General features: G+C 44.1%; 1 protein-coding gene across 1 annotated transcript in view; it reads left to right on the top strand.

Moving 5' to 3' along the window:
* Positions 1–20,137, top strand: part of LOC129864858 (thyrotropin-releasing hormone-degrading ectoenzyme-like) — a 52,542-nt gene that overhangs the window by 16,201 nt on the left and 16,204 nt on the right. The gene's annotated exons all lie outside the window — the stretch shown is intronic.

Here is a 20,137-nt window from a genome sequence, read left to right on the forward strand (position 1 = left end):
TAACCCTAACCCTAACCCTAACCCTAACCCTGGGCAGTCTGTAACTTTAATAACAGAGAGGTAACCACTGAGAGTGGAGTGGTGGTGAGTTGCACTAGTGACCACCTAACCCTAACCTTAACCCTAACCTTAACCTTAACCCTAACCCTAACCCCAACCTTAACCCTGGGTAGTCTGTAACTGCACCTACAGAGGGGTAACCACTGACAGTGGAGTGGTGTAGAGTTACAGTCTTACTGACTGACTGACTTAATCCTGTTTATCCCCATTGGGATGTGAGGCCACAACAGGCTCTCTAACGTCCAACAGTGGAGTGGTGGGGACTTAATGTCAGAAGATAAGATCAACTGTATTGTGCCCAAGGGGAAAATTCTCTTGGAAACACAGTATTACTGTTTCCAGAAGAAACACTGTGTGCAGTATAAAGTCAGACATATACAACATGCTCTCTCCACTAGCTGTATCCTCATTACATAACCCTACATTAAGATAAAATAACCCATGACAGCCTGTCTACTTACCCATCAAGTCTGAGGATTTAACCCACGTTGTCTTTTTCTATGTCTGTCTATTGATTACCCTTGATACTGACATGTGGAGTAGACTGCTGTTGTTTCCCACTAATACTGTCATCACTACAAACACCTTCTAAAGAGTTAATACTGTCATCACTACAAACACCTTCTAAAGAGTTAATACTGTCATCACTACAAACACCTTCTAAAGAGTTAATACTGTCATCGCTACAAACACCTTCTAAAGAGTTAATACTGTCATCACTACAAACACCTTCTAAAGAGTTAATACTGTCATCACTACAAACACCTTCTAAAGAGTTAATACTGTCATCGCTACAAACACCTTCTAAAGAGTTAATACTGTCATCACTACAAACACCTTCTAAAGAGTTAATACTGTCATCGCTACAAACACCTTCTAAAGAGTTAATACTGTCATCACTACAAACACCTTCTAAAGAGTTAATACTGTCATCACTACAAACACCTTCTAAAGAGTTAATACTGTCATCACTACAAACACCTTCTAAAGAGTTAATACTGTCATCACTACAAACACCTTCTAAAGAGTTAATACTGTCATCACTACAAACACCTTCTAAAGAGTTAATACTGTCATCACTACAAACACATTCTAAAGAGTTAATACTGTCATCACTACAAACACCTTCTAAAGAGTTAATACTGTCATCACTACAAACACCTTCTAAAGAGTTAATACTGTCATCACTACAAACACCTTCTAAAGAGTTAATACTGTCATCACTACAAACACATTCTAAAGAGTTAATACTGTCATCACTACAAACACCTTCTAAAGAGTTAATACTGTCATCACTACAAACACCTTCTAAAGAGTTAATACTGTCATCACTACAAAGACATTCTAAAGAGTTAATACTGTCATCACTACAAACACCTTCTAAAGAGTTAATACTGTCATCACTACAAACACCTTCTAAAGAGTTAATACTGTCATCACTACAAACACCTTCTAAAGAGTTAATACTGTCATCACTACAAACACCTTCTAAAGAGTTAATACTGTCATCACCACAAACACCTTCTAAAGAGTTAATACTGTCATCACTACAAACACCTTCTAAAGAGTTAATACTGTCATCACTACAAACACCTTCTAACGAGTTAATACTGTCATCACTACAAACACCTTCTAAAGAGTTAATACTGGCATCACTACAAACACCTTCTGAAGAGTTAATACTGTCATCACTACAAACACCTTCTAAAGAGTTAATACTGTCATCACTACAAACACCTTCTAAAGAGTTAATACTGTCATCACTACAAACACATTCTAAAGAGTTAATACTGTCATCACTACAAACACCTTCTAAAGAGTTAATACTGTCATCACTACAAACACCTTCTAAAGAGTTAATACTGGCATCACTACAAACACCTTCTGAAGAGTTAATACTGTCATCACTACAAACACCTTCTAAAGAGTTAATACTGTCATCACTACAAACACATTCTAAAGAGTTAATACTGTCATCACTACAAACACCTTCTAAAGAGTTAATACTGTCATCACTACAAACACCTTCTAAAGAGTTAATACTGTCATCACTACAAACACCTTCTAAAGAGTTAATACTGTCATCACCACAAACACCTTCTAAAGAGTTAATACTGTCATCACTACAAACACCTTCTAAAGAGTTAATACTGTCATCACTACAAACACCTTCTAAAGAGTTCATACTGTCATCACTACAAACACCTTCTAAAGAGTTAATACTGTCATCACTACAAACTCCTTCTAAAGAGTTAATACTGTCATCACTACAAACACCTTCTAAAGAGTTAATACTGTCATCACTACAAACACCTTCTAAAGAGTTAATACTGTCATCACTACAAACACCTTCTAAAGAGTTAATACTGTCATCACTACAAACACCTTCTAAAGAGTTAATACTGTCATCGCTACAAACACCTTCTAAAGAGTTAATACTGTCATCGCTACAAACACCTTCTAAAGAGTTAATACTGTCATCGCTACAAACACCTTCTAAAGAGTTAATACTGTCATCGCTACAAACACCTTCTAAAGAGTTAATACTGTCATCACCACAAACACCTTCTAAAGAGTTAATACTGTCATCACTACAAACACCTTCTAAAGAGTTAATACTGTCATCACTACAAACACCTTCTAAAGAGTTAATACTGTCATCACTACAAACACCTTCTAAAGAGTTAATACTGTCATCACTACAAACACCTTCTAAAGAGTTAATACTGTCATCACTACAAACACCTTCTAAAGAGTTAATACTGTCATCACTACAAACACCTTCTAAAGAGTTAATACTGTCATCACTACAAACACCTTCTAAAGAGTTAATACTGTCATCACTACAAACACCTTCTAAAGAGTTAATACTGTCATCACTACAAACACCTTCTAAAGAGTTAATACTGTCATCACTACAAACACCTTCTAAAGAGTTAATACTGTCATCACCACAAACACCTTCTAAAGAGTTAATACTGTCATCACTACAAACACCTTCTAAAGAGTTAATACTGTCATCACTACAAACACCTTCTGAAGAGTTAATACTGTCATCACTACAAACACCTTCTAAAGAGTTAATACTGTCATCACTACAAACACCTTCTAAAGAGTTAATACTGTCATCACTACAAACATCTTCTAAAGAGTTCATACTGTCATCACTACAAACACCTTCTAAAGAGTTAATACTGTCATCACTACAAACACCTTCGAAAGAGTTAATACTGTCATCACTACAAACACCTTCTAAAGAGTTAATACTGTCATCACTACAATCACCTTCTAAAGAGTTAATACTGTCATCGCTACAAACACCTTCTAAAGAGTTAATACTGTCATCACTAAAAAAAACTTCTAAAGAGTTAATACTGTCATCACTACAAACACCTTCTAAAGAGTTAATACTGTCATCACCACAAACACCTTCTAAAGAGTTAATACTGTCATCACTACAAACACCTTCTAAAGAGTTAATACTGTCATCACCACAAACACCTTCTAAAGAGTTAATACTGTCATCACCACAAACACCTTCTAAAGAGTTAATACTGTCATCACTACAAACACCTTCTAAAGAGTTAATACTGTCATCACTACAAACACCTTCTAAAGAGTTAATACTGTCATCACTACAAACACCTTCTAAAGAGTTAATACTGTCATCACTACAAACACCTTCTAAAGAGTTAATACTGTCATCACTACAAACACCTTCTAAAGAGTTAATACTGTCATCACTACAAACACCTTCTAAAGAGTTAATACTGTCATCACTACAAACACCTTCTAAAGAGTTAATACTGTCATCACCACAAACACCTTCTAAAGAGTTAATACTGTCATCACTACAAACACCTTCTAAAGAGTTAATACTGTCATCACTACAAACATCTTCTAAAGAGTTAATACTGTCATCACTACAAACACCTTCTGAAGAGTTAATACTGTCATCACTACAAACTCCTTCTGAAGAGTTAATACTGTCATCACTACAAGCATCTTCTAAAGAGTTAAAACTGTCATCACTACAAACACCTTCTAAAGAGTTAATACTGTCATCACTACAAACACCTTCTGAAGAGTTCATACTGTCATCACTACAAACACCTTCTAAAGAGTTAATACTGTCATCACTACAAACACCTTCTAAAGAGTTAATACTGTCATCACTACAAACACCTTCTAAAGAGTTAAAACTGTCATCACTACAAACACCTTCTAAAGAGTTAATACTGTCATCACTACAAACACCTTCTAAAGAGTTAATACTGTCATCACTACAAACACCTTCTAAAGAGTTAATACTGTCATCACTACAAACACCTTCTAAAGAGTTAATACTGTCATCACTACAAACACCTTCTAAAGAGTTAATACTGTCATCACTACAAACACCTTCTAAAGAGTTAATACTGTCATCAATACAAACACCTTCTAAAGAGTTAATACTGTCATCACTACAAACACCTTCTAAAGAGTTAATACTGTCATCACTACAAACACCTTCTAAAGAGTTAATACTGTCATCACTACAAACACCTTCTAAAGAGTTAATACTGTCATCACTACAAACACCTTCTAAAGAGTTAATACTGTCATCACTACAAACACCTTCTAAAGAGTTAATACTGTCATCACTACAAACACCTTCTAAAGAGTTAATACTGTCATCACTACAAACACCTTCTAAAGAGTTAATACTGTCATCACTACAAACACCTTCTAAAGAGTTAATACTGTCATCACTACAAACACCTTCTAAAGAGTTAATACTGTCATCACTACAAACACCTTCTAAAGAGTTAATACTGTCATCACTACAATCACCTTCTAAAGAGTTAATACTGTCATCGCTACAAACACCTTCTAAAGAGTTAATACTGTTATCACAGAACAGCAACACCGTTGATGTCCCAAATGGCTCACTTTTCCCTATAAAGTGCACTACGGCCCATAAAGCTCTGTTCAAAAGTAGTGCCCTATATAGGGAATAGGGAGCCATTTGCGATACAGACAAAATTAGCTATTGAAAACAGTATTCAGCAGGTGTCCTCACCTCTCCTTCAGACAATTATCTTCGTTATCTTGACAACTTTCTCACCTTCCCATCCTGTTAACCTTGGGTCCCCCTCCTCGTCCTCGTCCTTCATCATCATCGTCATCGTGATCTTCGTCATCCCACTTTAATTACTCCCCATTCATTTCAACTGTCATTATCCAAGGGCATTGCCCAATATCTCCATACACACACACACACACACACACACACACACACACACACACACACACACACACACACACACACACACACACACACACACACACACACACACACACACACACACCGCCTGTAGTCCTCCTATCCCTCATTACAGGGACATCACCTTCTCAACAGCACCTTTAATGACCAGCCATTATCTGCAGCATTTATTTCCATACAGACCCCCTCCTAACGCTCACCCCTCACACTGCCACTAACCCATCAATCAAATTACCGTGACAACACTGGCCGGTCTCAACTCATCCATCATCGGAGCGTGGCGTGCGTGCGCAGCGAGGGGAGATGAGGAACGGAGTTAGGGCTTGCATATATCCGGGGAAGTGTAGCGAGAACTCGAACTGCCAAGATGGTCAATCTGACCTTTTTCAATGTTGTAATTTGAAATAACTTTATTTCAATAAAAACCTTGAAACCACCTTTCCAGGACTTTTCCTAAATATGTGTATTTTACAGTCTAGCGGCACTTTGAGATCAATATCATAAAAGAGAAAAACGTTCTGAGAAATTGTACCTCAAAGGGCCATGAAGGTCAAAATGACCGCAGGCATGTTTTACCCACAGTAGGCTTCCGCAAAGCTATTGTTTGTGTTGCTATTCCTTAGTTATTTTTCCCGCCTTGTGTTTCCGGCATTGGATGTTGCTTAGCAACTGTTGTTGTTTACTTGCTTTCAAATGAGCATGAAAGAAAGTAGCCTTTAGATTCTAGAATACAGAATCAATAGAATACAGTTGTAAATAGAAGTTAGAATTGGAACAGATTATAATAGAACAGAATAGAAACATAATAGAATACAATAGAATAATTTTACAATAGAATAAAACACAACAGATAGGTAGTGTGATCAAAACTAACTAGTGTCTAGCTATGTCAGGAATGCTGACCGCCCTGCAAGCTTTAGCCATGCTTCAGGATATGGAAGAGTCTGATGGAGGCATTCAGTCTGATGGAGGCATTCAGTCTGATGGAGGCATTCAGTCTGATGGAGGCATTCAGTCTGATGGAGGCATTCAGTCTGATGGAGGCATTCAGTCTGATGCAGGGAGTGATGGTCTCATGGGTATGCGAGAACTCATCCAATGTCCCTGACTCTGACAGTGACACAGAGACACACCAGCACAAAAGACTGCGTCTTGGACACATCCACTTCAAGACGTCCGCGTCCGCTGATGTTCCAGGTAGGACTTGCGTCTTCTTCACCTTTTATGTTTAACCTAGGACAAAAGATTGCTCAATATTGTTGGTTTGACTTACAGCAAACTAGTTTACAAGAAAAGCGTTGACCAATAGCCTCCAACACACACACATCTACGCCTAACCCAGGTGCAATAGAATACAATCAGAAAAACTGCATCAGAATAGAATACTATTGTTCTTTTTTATCGTTTTTATTATTAGCCAAAATGTTATTATTATTAAGAGAATATTCTGATTATCATCATTGTTGGCCTGTCACCGCTATTACTCTCTATAATTAGCCTATTACTGGCATTAGGCTATTATCGGCTTACCATGGTTGTTGTAGTCCTAATTATTGATATTATTATCGCTATTATCATTAGCCTATTATCATTAGCCTATTATCATTAGCCTATTATCATTAGCCTATTATCATTAGCCTATTGTCATTAGCTTATTATCATTAGCCTATTATCATTAGCCTATTGTCAATAGCCTATTATCATTAGCCTATTATCATTAGCCTATTATCATTAGCCTATTATCATTAGCCTATTGTCAATAGCCTATTATCATTAGCCTATTATCATTAGCTTATTATCATTAGCCTATTATCATTCGCCTATTGTCATTAGCTTATTATGATAAGCCTATTATCATTAGCCTATTGTCATTAGCCTATTGTCATTAGCCTATTGTCATTAGCCTATTAGCAGGTCCTCATGTTGTATTGTGTATGCAAGCCAGTTGTGATGTTACGCAATATTGTAATTGTTGTGTGTATGAACAGAAGATTAGCCCCGATTCACATCTATATTTTATGAAATATAATAAACTAATCAGGCTATTATCATTGTCAGCAGTGCCGAAATCCCCAACCGTTGCCATCTTCGCCTGTGCCATCCACAACATCACCCAGACTGCCGACACCTGTAGGCCTACCAGGTAGGCAATTCACACCAAAAAGCCTTATTTTTTTAAATATTTTTTTACAAATAAGCTAATTTATCTTAAATTACATATATTTGTATTAATCCTGTAGTGCCAAATCCATCACTACCTGAGAGACAGGAACTGGGAAAGGACGGCACAGTCTGGAAGCTTGTGCAGCCAGCTGAAAATGTAGGGAGACGACAAGGACAGAATGTCATGAGTGAAGCTGCAGGACTCACGCCACACGCCAAGCGCAATATTGAAGATGCGCTCACTGCCTTCCTGTGTTTATTGGATCACGGGATTCTGAACCACATTAAGGACCGTGGTGCACAGAGTAAAGGTGACAGTTAGTGGGACAAGTCTGTTGTCCAACTAAAGGCCTTCATTGTTGTGTATCTGTGATGCTCAAAGCTCAAAGAGTATGGAGAGCTTCTGGTTGGCTGACTGGGGCTACGCATTCTTCAAAAGAGACCATGTCCCGGCATCGATACAGGGAGATCTCTTTTGACAAGAGATCTCTTTTGACAAGAGAGAGAGAGAGACCTGAGGCAGACGTTTCCAAGAAGACAAAATTGCCCTGGTTTCCGGAGGTGTGGGTGAAATTCGTTGAGAACATCACTGCTTGCTACAAGGCAGGTACCGACATCACCGTGGCAACTGTTCCCGGCAAAAACAACGCTGCCTCTTTACTCAATACGTGGCCAACACACCGTGCCGACGTGAAGAACATGTACACGCTGAACGTCGTGCCTGGGGAAAGGATGAGAGACCTGGTTCAACGCAGAGACCTGGTTAAAGACTAGGAGACATGGTTAAAGACTAGGAGACATGGTTGAAGACTAGGAGACATGGTTAAAGACTAGGAGACATGGTTAAAGACTAGGAGACATGGTTAAAGACTAGGAGACATGGTTAAAGACTAGGAGACATGGTTAAAGACTAGGAGAGATGGTTAAAGACTAGGAGACATGGTTAAACACAGAGACATGGTTAAAGACTAGGAGACATGGTTAAAGACTAGGAGACATTGCTCCTTAACTGGCGGAAGGGAGGAAACATCACTACGGACAACTTCTTCACCTCGCCAGAGCACTGCTCTCCAATGAAACCAGCCTGGTAAACAAGGGAAGATGGGTGCTGCCCCCCTCCGCTAAGGAGCAGTCTGAGCTGTTCATCACACAGGTGCTGCCCCCCTCCGCTAAGCAGCAGTCTGAGCTGTTCATCACACAGGTGCTGCCCCCCTCCGCTAAGCAGCAGTCTGAGCTGTTCATCACACAGGTGCTGCCCCCCTCCGCTAAGCAGCAGTCTGAGCTGTTCATCACACAGGTGCTGCCCCCCTCCGCTAAGCAGCAGTCTGAGCTGTTCATCACACAGGTGGTGCCCCCCTCCGCTAAGGAGCAGTCTGAGCTGTTCATCACACAGGTGCTGCCCCCCTCCGCTAAGCAGCAGTCTGAGCTGTTCATCACACAGGTGCTGAAAAGTGAGAATGCCACGTAGCCCCTTCATCAGGGTAAACAACTAAAGAGCGTCTGTCTCATCCGCACAATGCACCCTACTGTTACCATTGAGGGAATCCAAAAGCCAAAGCCTGACACGGTTACCCACTACAATGCAACAAAGGTATATATATTTTTCTTACTGTGTTTACATCGATTCTTTGTGGCATTGTTTTGTGTAGCCTATAGAACTTGCAAGTAAGCATTTCATTGTAGCATACGTTGTATTGTATTGTATTCTAGTGCAATACGACAAGGCCCGCTGGCGGAAACTGCCATCCTCTACAAGGCCCGCGGGCGGAAACTGCCACAGAGGGACAATACGCTTCAACTAGCCAAAGAGCTCCGAGCGCACCACATGTCTGGGAAAGCTGTACCGCTTGCCCAAGGTCCGGGTCTGAAGCATCCGGAGGATGAAGCCACCAGAGCAGCAGCAGAAGAAGCGGAGACAGTGCCAAGTGTGCTGGCATTGCAGACAGAACAAAACACACAAAACTTACAACACTTGCCAGAAAGTTATGTGTGGGAAATGCACAAGGAAGTTAGTCGTTACTTGTGTCAACTGTGAGTAGTCTATAGAGACTAAACGGCATGAGCCAGGGCGCATTGCACGCACAAAGTTTAACCAATAATTAGTCAAATGTCTATGAGCCCATTATACATTACCAGTCAATAGTTTGGACACACCTCCTCATTCAAGGGTTTTTCTTTATATTTACTATTTTCTACATTGTAGAATAGTAGTGGAGACATCAACACTATGAAATAACACGTATGGGATCATGTAGTAACCAAAAAAGTGTTAAACTAAATATATTTCATATTTGAGATTTGTCAAAGTAGCCACCCTTTGCCTTGATGACAGCTTTGCACACTCTTGGCATTCTCTCAACCAGCTTCATGAGGTAGTCACCTGAAATGCATTTCAATTAACAGGTGTGCCTTGTTAAAAGTACATTTGTGGAATTTCTTTCCTTGTTAATGCGTTTGAGCCAATCAGTTGTGTTGTGACAAGGTAGGGGTGGTATACAGAAGTCCATATTATGGCAAGAACAGCTCAAATAAGCGAAGAGAAGCGATAGTCCATCATTACTTTAAGACATGAAGGTCAGTCAATACAGAAAACGTTTCTTCAAGTGTAGTCCCAAAAACCATCAAGCGCTATGATGAAACTGGCTCTCATGAGGACCGCCACAGGAATGGAAGACCCAGAGTTACCTCTGCTTCAAGAGGATAAGTTCATTAGAGTTACCAGCCTCAGAAATTGCAGCCCAAATAAATGCTTTACAGAGTTCAAGTAACAGACACATCAACATCAACTGTTTTTTTTATTTTATTTAACCTTAATTTGTCAGTTAAGAACAAATTCTTATTTACAATGACGGCCTACACCGGCCAAACCCGGACGACGATGGGCCAATTGTGCGCCACCCTATGGGACTCCCAGTCACAGCCGGTTGTGATAAAGCCTGGTTTCAAACCAGGGTGACTGTAGCGATGCCTTTAGCACTGAGATGCAGTGCCTTAGACCGCTGCACCAATTGTCTAGAGGAGACTGCAAGAATCAGGCCTTCATGGTCAAATTGCTGCAAAGAAACCACAACTAAAGGACACCAATAAGAAGAAGAGACTTACTTGGGCCAAGAAACATGATCAATGGACATTAGACCGATGGAAATCTTTCCTTTGGTCTGATGAATCCCAAATTTGAGATATTTGGATCTGACTGCCGTGTCTTTGTGAGACGCAAAGTAGGAGAACGGCTGGTGATGCTGTATGTGATTTATTTAAAATTCAAGGCACACTTTCTGCAGTGATACACACATTCTGCAGTGATACACCATCCCATCCTGTTTGCTCTTAGTGGGACTTTCATTGTTTTTTCAACAGGACAATGACCCAACACACCGCCAGGCTGGGTAAGGGCTATTTGACAAAGAAGGAGAGTGATGGAGTGCTGCATCAGATGACCTGGCCTCCACAATTACCCGACCTCAAGCCAATTGAGATGGTTTGGGATGAGTTGGACCGCAGAGTGAAGGAAAAACAGCCAACAAGTGCTCAGTATACGTGGGAACTGCTTCAAGACCGTTGGAAAAGCATTCCAGGTGAAGCTGGTTGAGAGAATGCCAAGAGTGTGCAAAGCTGTTATCAAGGCAAAGGGTGGTTACTTTGATGAAATTACAGAGATGCATACAAGGAGAGGCACCTCATACCCACGGTGAAATATGGTGGTGGGTCAGTGATGTTTTGGGGCTGTTTTAATTCCAGAGGTCCAGAGGCACTGGTTAAGATTGATAATGAATTCCACCAAGTATGAGGCAATTTTGGCTAACAATCTGGTTGCCTCTGCCGGAAGGCTGGGACTTGGCCGTATGTGGACTTTCCAACAAGACAATGACCCAAAACACACCTCAAGATCCACACAGAAATGGTTCTGTGACAACAAAATCAATGTTCTGCCATGGCTATCTCAGTCGCCGGAGCTCAATCCAATCGAAAACCTGTGGGCTGAGTGGAAGAGGGCAGTTGATAAGCGCAAACCCAAGAATGTGAAGGATCTTGAAAGGATCTGCATAGAGGAATGGTCCAAAATCCCTCCAAATGTGTTCCTTAACCTTGTCAAACATTACAGGAAAAGACCATGCAGTTATCCTTGCCAGAGATGGTGGCACTAAGTACTAAATGAGTGCCAATAATTATGAAACCTTGATTTTGGTGAAATGTATTTTGTATTAAATAATTGTATGATTTTGGTGGGTTCCATTGAAACATTAATAAAGTACAGTATTTCTCACATGTTGGTATTTTGTGTTTATCTCTACAATTATATTGTTTATATTTTTTTAAGTATTGTTTGTGCATTGCCAGTCAGGGGTGCCAGTAATTTAGGAGCCCACTGTATATATATTTGTTGAAATATATATGTATATGTTCATTTTGCTGTACTGAGTTGTATTGCTATGATTGCTTCATATATCAGCTAATTTACAGCGTTTTAATGACATATATTTGTCCCTGGTGAAGGTCAGATTGATGGAAATTGACCTGAAACGGCTTTGTTCAATGTTTCGTCTCCGTATTTTTAAACCTTTAAAACAACAACACAAAATAATATGAATTTGAATTCTAATTTTGTCTTACAGTCAGAAAATACATGATTGTTTTATTTTAGTATTTACGGTCCATACGCATCTGGATCAATCAACATATTGTCTCACAGACTGAAGTTTACATTTGGTGTCCTGACGTTTCTTAGGACATATTTTAACAAAAAAAAATGCATTATTTTAGCAATGTATTATACACTGCTCAAAAAAATAAAGGGAACACTAAAATAACACATCCTAGATCTGAATGAATGAACTATTCTTATTAAATACTTTTTTCTTTACATAGTTGAATGTGCTGACAACAAAATCACACAAAAATTATCAATGGAAATCAAATTTATCAACCCATGGAGGTCTGGATTTGGAGTCACACTCAAATTAAAGTGGAAAACCACACTACAGGCTGATCCAACTTTGATGAAATGTCCTTAAAACAAGTCAAAATGAGGCTCAGTAGTGTGTGTGGCCTCCACGTGCCTGTATGACCTCCCTACAACGCCTGGGCATGCTCCTGATGAGGTGGCGGATGGTCTCCTGAGGGATCTCCTCCCAGACCTGGACTAAAGCATCCGCCAACTCCTGGACAGTCTGTGGTGCAACGTGGCATTGGTGGATGGAGCGAGACATGATGTCCCAGATGTGCTCAATTGGATTCAGGTCTGGGGAACGGGCGGGCCAGTCCATAGCATCAATGCCTTCCTCTTGCAGGAACTGCTGACACACTCCAGCCACATGAGGTCTAGCATTGTCTTGCATTAGGAGGAACCCAGGGCCAACCGCACCAGCATATGGTCTCACAAGGGGTCTGAGGATCTCATCTCGGTACCTAATGGCAGTCAGGCTACCTCTGGCGAGCCCATGGAGGGCTGTGCGGCCCCCCAAAGAAATGCCACCCCACACCATGACTGACCCACCGCCAAACCGGTCATGCTGGAGGATGTTGCAGGCAGCAGAACGTTTTCCACGGCGTCTCCAGACTGTCACGTCTGTCACATGTGCTCAGTGTGAACTTGCTTTCATCTGTGAAGAGCACAGGGCGCCAGTGGCGAATTTGCCAATCTTGGTGTTCTCTGGCAAATGCCAAACGTCCTGCACGGTGTTGGGCTGTAAGCACAACCCCCACCTGTGGACGTCGGGCCCTCATACCACCCTCATGGAGTCTGTTTCTGACCGTTTGAGCAGACACATGCACATTTGTGGCCTGCTGGAGGTCATTTTGCAGGGCTCTGGCAGTGCTCCTCCTGCTCCTTCTTGCACAAAGGCGGAGGTAGCGGTCCTGCTGCTGGGTTGTTGCCCTCCTACGGCCTCCTCCACGTCTCCTGATGTACTGGCCTGTCTCCTGGTAGCGCCTCCATGTTCTGGACACTACGCTGACAGACACAGCAAACCTTCTTGCCACAGCTCTCATTGATGTGCCATCCTGGATGAGCTGCACTACCTGAGCCACTTGTGTGGGTTGTAGACTCCGTCTCATGCTACCACTAGAGTGAAAGCACCGCCAGCATTCAAAAGTGACCAAAACATCAGCCAGGAAGCATAGGAACTGAGAAGTGGTCTGTGGTCACCACCTGCAGAACCACTCCTTTATTGGGGGTGTCTTGCTAATTGCCTATAATTTCCACCTGTTTGCACAACAGCATTTGAAATGTATTGTCAATCAGTGTTGCTTCCTAAGTGGACAGTTTTATTTCACAGAAGTGTGATTGACTTGGAGTTACATTGTGTTGTTTAAGTGTTCCCTTTATTTTTTTGAGCAGTGTATATTATGGAATATCTACACAATTGAAATAACAACGGTCAGAATTACCGTCATGTCCATTCTAGTAGATATGTAATTCCGCTGCTCCGAGTGTTGACCAGGTTGGGCGTTGAGATAAACATCTAGTTCTCAAGACCTGAACCAAGACAGCAGCATTAACACCAGACAGTCACATGACAACCACACAGACAGTCACATGACAACCAGACAGACAGTCACATGACAACCAGACAGACAGTCACATGACAACCAGACAGACAGTCACATGACAACCAGACAGACAGTCACATGACATCCACTAGACAGACAGTCACATGACAACCAGACAGACAGTCACATGACAACCAGACAGACAGTCACATGACAACCAGACAGACAGTCACATGACAACCAGACAGACAGTCACATGACAACCAGACAGCAGCATTAACACATCAGTTTCAGACAGTCACATGACAAACAGACAGACAGTCACATGACAACCAGACAGACAGTCACATGACAACCAGACAGACAGTCACATGACATCACTGACAGAGATAGATCAGTATAATTAGCAGCACGTTAGTAAACCATGTTCACAAGTCAGAAAAACATTATAGTGCAGTACGTGAAATTACAGGGCCATAACGATATCAACAATACTTTACATAAAACAACATGTTTCTTTACATCAGGCAACTAGTGACATCGGGTGACATCCAGAGACAACTACATGTCTCAACAACCTGTTCTTCTATTTGTCCTTTGAACTCCTGGAGGGACACCAGGTTGGCTTTGAGGGGGCTGAGTAATAAAAATTACTTTTTTTTTTCTTCTCCATGTTCAGTTGTGAGTCGTACAGAACAAGTAAACAAAGCTGGTTCTGTTTGTATCAATGAAAAAAAAATGGAATGAATTAAAGCCTTACAATTACACTTTATCCAGAGTGACTCAGCGTGCGTTCATCTTAAGGGTAGCTAGCTGAGAACCACATATCGTAAAGCAGAACTCCCCCCCAAAACACAGGTATCAGCAACGTCAGTGTTAGTGACAAGAGAGGCTGTTTTATTTGAGTTTGTCGGCCGTGGTGATGATCCTGTCTGGTCTACTGTATCAGACGGTTGTCCTGTTAGCACCGTGACACACCGTTCTTCAGAGAGTAGCCCTGCCTAGAGCATCACACTGCGCTAACTCACGTTCATGTTTTCACCATGGGATTGGTAAAACACACCCTGTAGCTACATCCCTACAGGTGAAGGAAACCACTATCGTACTGCATCATCTACTGTTATGACAAACAATACTGAAACACCAGTCCTGAAGATATTCCTCAGGGTAGGAAAGAGAACAGACAGTTCACATTGCTTCTCCAAAACCTGAAGCCAGAAAGCTGAGCTCCAAGTTCCTTATCACATTCTGGGTCTGTGTCCCAAATGACACCCTATTCTCTATACAGTGCACTACTTTAGACTAGGGCCCTATTCTCTATATACTGCACTACTTTAGACTAGGGCCTTATTCCTTATACAGTGCACTACTTTTGACTAGGGCCTTATTCCCTATACAGTGCACTACTTTTGAACAGGCCCCATAAGGCACATAAGGCTCTGGTCAAAAATAGTACTCTATACAGCGAATAGGGTGCAATTTGGGACTCAGGCATTCTAGTCTCAGTGTCAGGAAGCTAAAGAACACTTCACTGGCCTACAACAATGATGTGCTTTAACATTGAAGTGGTGTCAGGCTTGGCACTCTCCTCAGAGGAGCCTGGTACTCCCTTCAGAGATTTACTGTCTGCTGTAGAGAGGAGAGGAGTCTGGTACTCCCCTCAGAGATGTACTGTCTGCTGTAGAGAGGAGAGGAGCCTGGTTCTCCCCTCAGAGATGTACTGTCTGCTGTAGAGAGGAGAGGAGTCTGGTACCCCCCTCAGAGATGTAATGTCTGCTGTAGAGAGGAGAGGAGTCTGGTACTCCCCTCAGAGATGTACTGTCTGCTGTAGAGAGGAGAGGAGCCTGGTACTCCCCTCAGAGATGTACTGTCTGCTGTAGAGAGGAGAGGAGCCTGGTACTCCCCTCAGAGATGTACTGTCTGCTATAGAGAGGAGAGGAGTCTGGCACTCCCCTCAGAGATGTACTGTCTGCTATAGAGAGGAGAGGAGTCTGGTACTCCCCTCAGAGATGTACTGTCTGTTGTAGAGAGGAGAGGAGAGGAGTCTGGTACTCCCCTCAGAGATGTACTGTCTGCTGTAGAGAGGAGAGGAGCCTGGTACTCCCCTCAGAGATGTACTGTCTGCTGTAGAGAGGAGAGGAGCCTGGTACTCCCCTCAGAGATGTACTGTCTGCTGTAGAGAGGAGAGGAGCCTGGTACTCCCCTCAGAGATGTACTGTCTGCTGTAGAGAGGAGAGGAGCCTGGTACTCCCCTCAGAGATGTACTGTCTGCTGTAGAGAGGAGAGGAGTCTGGTACTCCCCTCAGAGATGTACTGTCTGCTGTAGAGAGGAGAGGAGAGGAGCCTGGTACTCCCCTCAGAGATGTACTGTCTGCTGTAGAGAGGAGAGGAGCCTGGTACTCCCCTCAGAGATGTACTGTCTGCTGTAGAGAGGAGAGGAGTCTGGTACTCCCCTCAGAGATGTACTGTCTGCTGTAGAGAGGAGAGGAGCCTGGTACTCCCCTCAGAGATGTACTGTCTGCTGTAGAGAGGAGAGGAGTCTGGTACTCCCCTCAGAGATGTACTGTCTGCTGTAGAGAGGAGAGGAGCCTGGTACTCCCCTCAGAGATGTACTGTCTGCTGTAGAGAGGAGAGGAGTCTGGTACTCCCCTCATAGATGTACTGTCTGCTGTAGAGAGGAGAGGAGCCTGGTACTCCCCTCAGAGATTTACTGTCTGCTGTAGAGAGGAGAGGAGCCTGGTACTCCCCTCAGAGATGTACTGTCTGCTGTAGAGAGGAGAGGAGCCTGGTTCTCCCCTCAGAGATGTACTGTCTGCTGTAGAGAGGAGAGGAGCCTGGTACTCCCCTCAGAGATGTACTGTCTGCTGTAGAGAGGAGAGGAGCCTGGTACTCCCCTCAGAGATGTACTGTCTGCTGTAGAGAGGAGAGGAGCCTGGTACTCCCCTCAGAGATGTACTGTCTGCTGTAGAGAGGAGAGGAGTCTGGTACTCCCCTCAGAGATGTACTGTCTGCTGTAGAGAGGAGAGGAGAGGAGCCTGGTACTCCCCTCAGAGATGTAATGTCTGCTGTAGAGAGGAGAGGAGTCTGGTACTCCCCTCAGAGATGGACTGTCTGCTGTAGAGAGGAGAGGAGCCTGGCACTCCCCTCAGAGATGTAATGTCTGCTGTAGAGAGGAGAGGAGCCTGGTACTCCCCTCAGAGATGTAATGTCTGCTGTAGAGAGGAGAGGAGTCTGGTACTCCCCTCAGAGATGGACTGTCTGCTGTAGAGAGGAGAGGAGTCTGGTACTCCCCTCAGAGATGGACTGTCTGCTGTAGAGAGGAGAGGAGCCTGGTACTCCCCTCAGAGATGTAATGTCTGCTGTAGAGAGGAGAGGAGCCTGGTTCTCCCCTCAGAGATGTACTGTCTGCTGTAGAGAGGAGAGGAGTCTGGTTCTCCCCTCAGAGATGTACTGTCTGCTGTAGAGAGGAGAGGAGCCTGGTTCTCCCCTCAGAGATGTACTGTCTGCTGTAGAGGGGAGAGGAGCCTGGTTCTCCCCTCAGAGATGTACTGTCTGCTGTAGAGAGGAGAGGAGCCTGGTACTCCCCTCAGAGATGTACTGTCTGCTGTAGAGAGGAGAGGAGCCTGGTTCTCCCCTCAGAGATTTACTGTCTGCTGTAGAGAGGAGAGGACTCTGGTACTCCCCTCAGAGATGTACTGTCTGCTGTAGAGAGGAGAGGAGCCTGGTACTCCCCTCAGAGATGTACTGTCTGCTGTAGAGAGGAGAGGAGCCTGGTACTCCCCTCAGAGATGTACTGTCTGCTGTAGAGAGGAGAGGAGCCTGGTTCTCCCCTCAGAGATGTACTGTCTGCTGTAGAGAGGAGAGAGGAGCCTGGTACTCCCCTCAGAGATTTACCGTCTGCTGTAGAGAGGAGAGGACTCTGGTACTCCCCTCAGAGATGTACTGTCTGCTGTAGAGAGGAGAGGAGCCTGGTACTCCCCTCAGAGATGTACTGTCTGCTGTAGAGAGGAGAGGAGCCTGGTTCTCCCCTCAGAGATGTACTGTCTGCTGTAGAGAGGAGAGAGGAGCCTGGTACTCCCCTCAGAGATTTACTGTCTGCTGTAGAGAGGAGAGGACTCTGGTACTCCCCTCTGAGATGTACTGTCTGCTGTAGAGAGGAGAGGAGCCTGGTACTCCCCTCAGAGATGTACTGTCTGCTGTAGAGAGGAGAGGAGTCTGGTTCTCCCCTCAGAGATGTACTGTCTGCTGTAGAGAGGAGAGGAGCCTGGTTCTCCCCTCAGAGATGTACTGTCTGCTGTAGAGGGGAGAGGAGCCTGGTTCTCCCCTCAGAGATGTACTGTCTGCTGTAGAGAGGAGAGGAGCCTGGTACTCCCCTCAGAGATGTACTGTCTGCTGTAGAGAGGAGAGGAGCCTGGTTCTCCCCTCAGAGATGTACTGTCTGCTGTAGAGAGGAGAGAGGAGCCTGGTACTCCCCTCAGAGATTTACGGTCTGCTGTAGAGAGGAGAGGACTCTGGTACTCCCCTCAGAGATGTACTGTCTGCTGTAGAGAGGAGAGGAACCTGGTACTCCCCTCAGAGATGTACTGTCTGCTGTAGAGAGGAGAGGAGCCTGGTACTCCCCTCAGAGATGTACTGTCTGCTGTAGAGAGGAGAGGAGCCTGGTTCTCCCCTCAGAGATGTACTGTCTGCTGTAGAGAGGAGAGAGGAGCCTGGTACTCCCCTCAGAGATTTACTGTCTGCTGTAGAGAGGAGAGGACTCTGGTACTCCCCTCAGAGATGTACTGTCTGCTGTAGAGAGGAGAGGAGCCTGGTACTCCCCTCAGAGATGTACTGTCTGCTGTAGAGAGGAGAGGAGCCTGGTTCTCCCCTCAGAGATGTACTGTCTGCTGTAGAGAGGAGAGGAGCCTGGTACTCCCCTCAGAGATGTACTGTCTGCTGTAGAGAGGAGAGGAGCCTGGTTCTCCCCTCACAGATGTACTGTCTGCTGTAGAGAGGAGAGGAGCCTGGTTCTCCCCTCAGAGATGTACTGTCTGTTGTAGAGAGGAGAGGAGCCTGGTACTCCCCTCAGATATTTACTGTCTGCTGTAGAGAGGAGAGGATTCTGGTTCTCCCCTCAGAGATGTACTGTCTGCTGTAGAGAGGAGAGGAGCCTGGTACTCCCCTCAGAGATGTACTGTCTGCTGTAGAGAGGAGAGGAGCCTGGTACTCCCCTCAGAGATGTACTGTCTGCTGTAGAGAGGAGAGGAGTCTGGTACTCCCCTCATAGATGTACTGTCTGCTGTAGAGAGGAGAGGAGCCTGGTACTCCCCTCAGAGATTTACTGTCTGCTGTAGAGAGGAGAGGAGCCTGGTTCTCCCCTCAGAGATGTTCTGTCTGCTGTAGAGAGGAGAGGAGCCTGGTTCTCCCCTCAGAGATGTACTGTCTGCTGTAGAGAGGAGAGGAGCCTGGTACTCCCCTCAGAGATGTACTGTCTGCTGTAGAGAGGAGAGGAGCCTGGTACTCCCCTCAGAGATGTACTGTCTGCTGTAGAGGGGAGAGGAGCCTGGTTCTCCCCTCAGAGATGTACTGTCTGCTGTAGAGAGGAGAGGAGCCTGGTACTCCCCTCAGAGATGTACTGTCTGCTGTAGAGAGGAGAGGAGCCTGGTTCTCCCCTCAGAGATGTACTGTCTGCTGTAGAGAGGAGAGAGGAGCCTGGTACTCCCCTCAGAGATTTACTGTCTGCTGTAGAGAGGAGAGGAGTCTGGTACTCCCCTCAGAGATTTACTGTCTGCTGTAGAGAGGAGAGGAGCCTGGTACTCCCCTCAGAGATGTACTGTCTGCTGTAGAGAGGAGAGGAGCCTGGTACTCCCCTCAGAGATGTACTGTCTGCTGTAGAGAGGAGAGGAGCCTGGTTCTCCCCTCAGAGATGTACTGTCTGCTGTAGAGAGGAGAGAGGAGCCTGGTACTCCCCTCAGAGATGTACTGTCTGCTGTAGAGAGGAGAGAGGAGCCTGGTACTCCCCTCAGAGATTTACTGTCTGCTGTAGAGAGGAGAGGAGCCTGGTACTCCCCTCAGAGATTTACTGTCTGCTGTAGAGAGGAGAGGAGCCTGGTTCTCCCCTCAGAGATGTACTGTCTGCTGTAGAGAGGAGAGGAGCCTGGTACTCCCCTCAGAGATGTA

Source organism: Salvelinus fontinalis, chromosome 11, assembly GCF_029448725.1.
Source record: "Salvelinus fontinalis isolate EN_2023a chromosome 11, ASM2944872v1, whole genome shotgun sequence".
NCBI lineage: Eukaryota > Metazoa > Chordata > Actinopteri > Salmoniformes > Salmonidae > Salvelinus > Salvelinus fontinalis.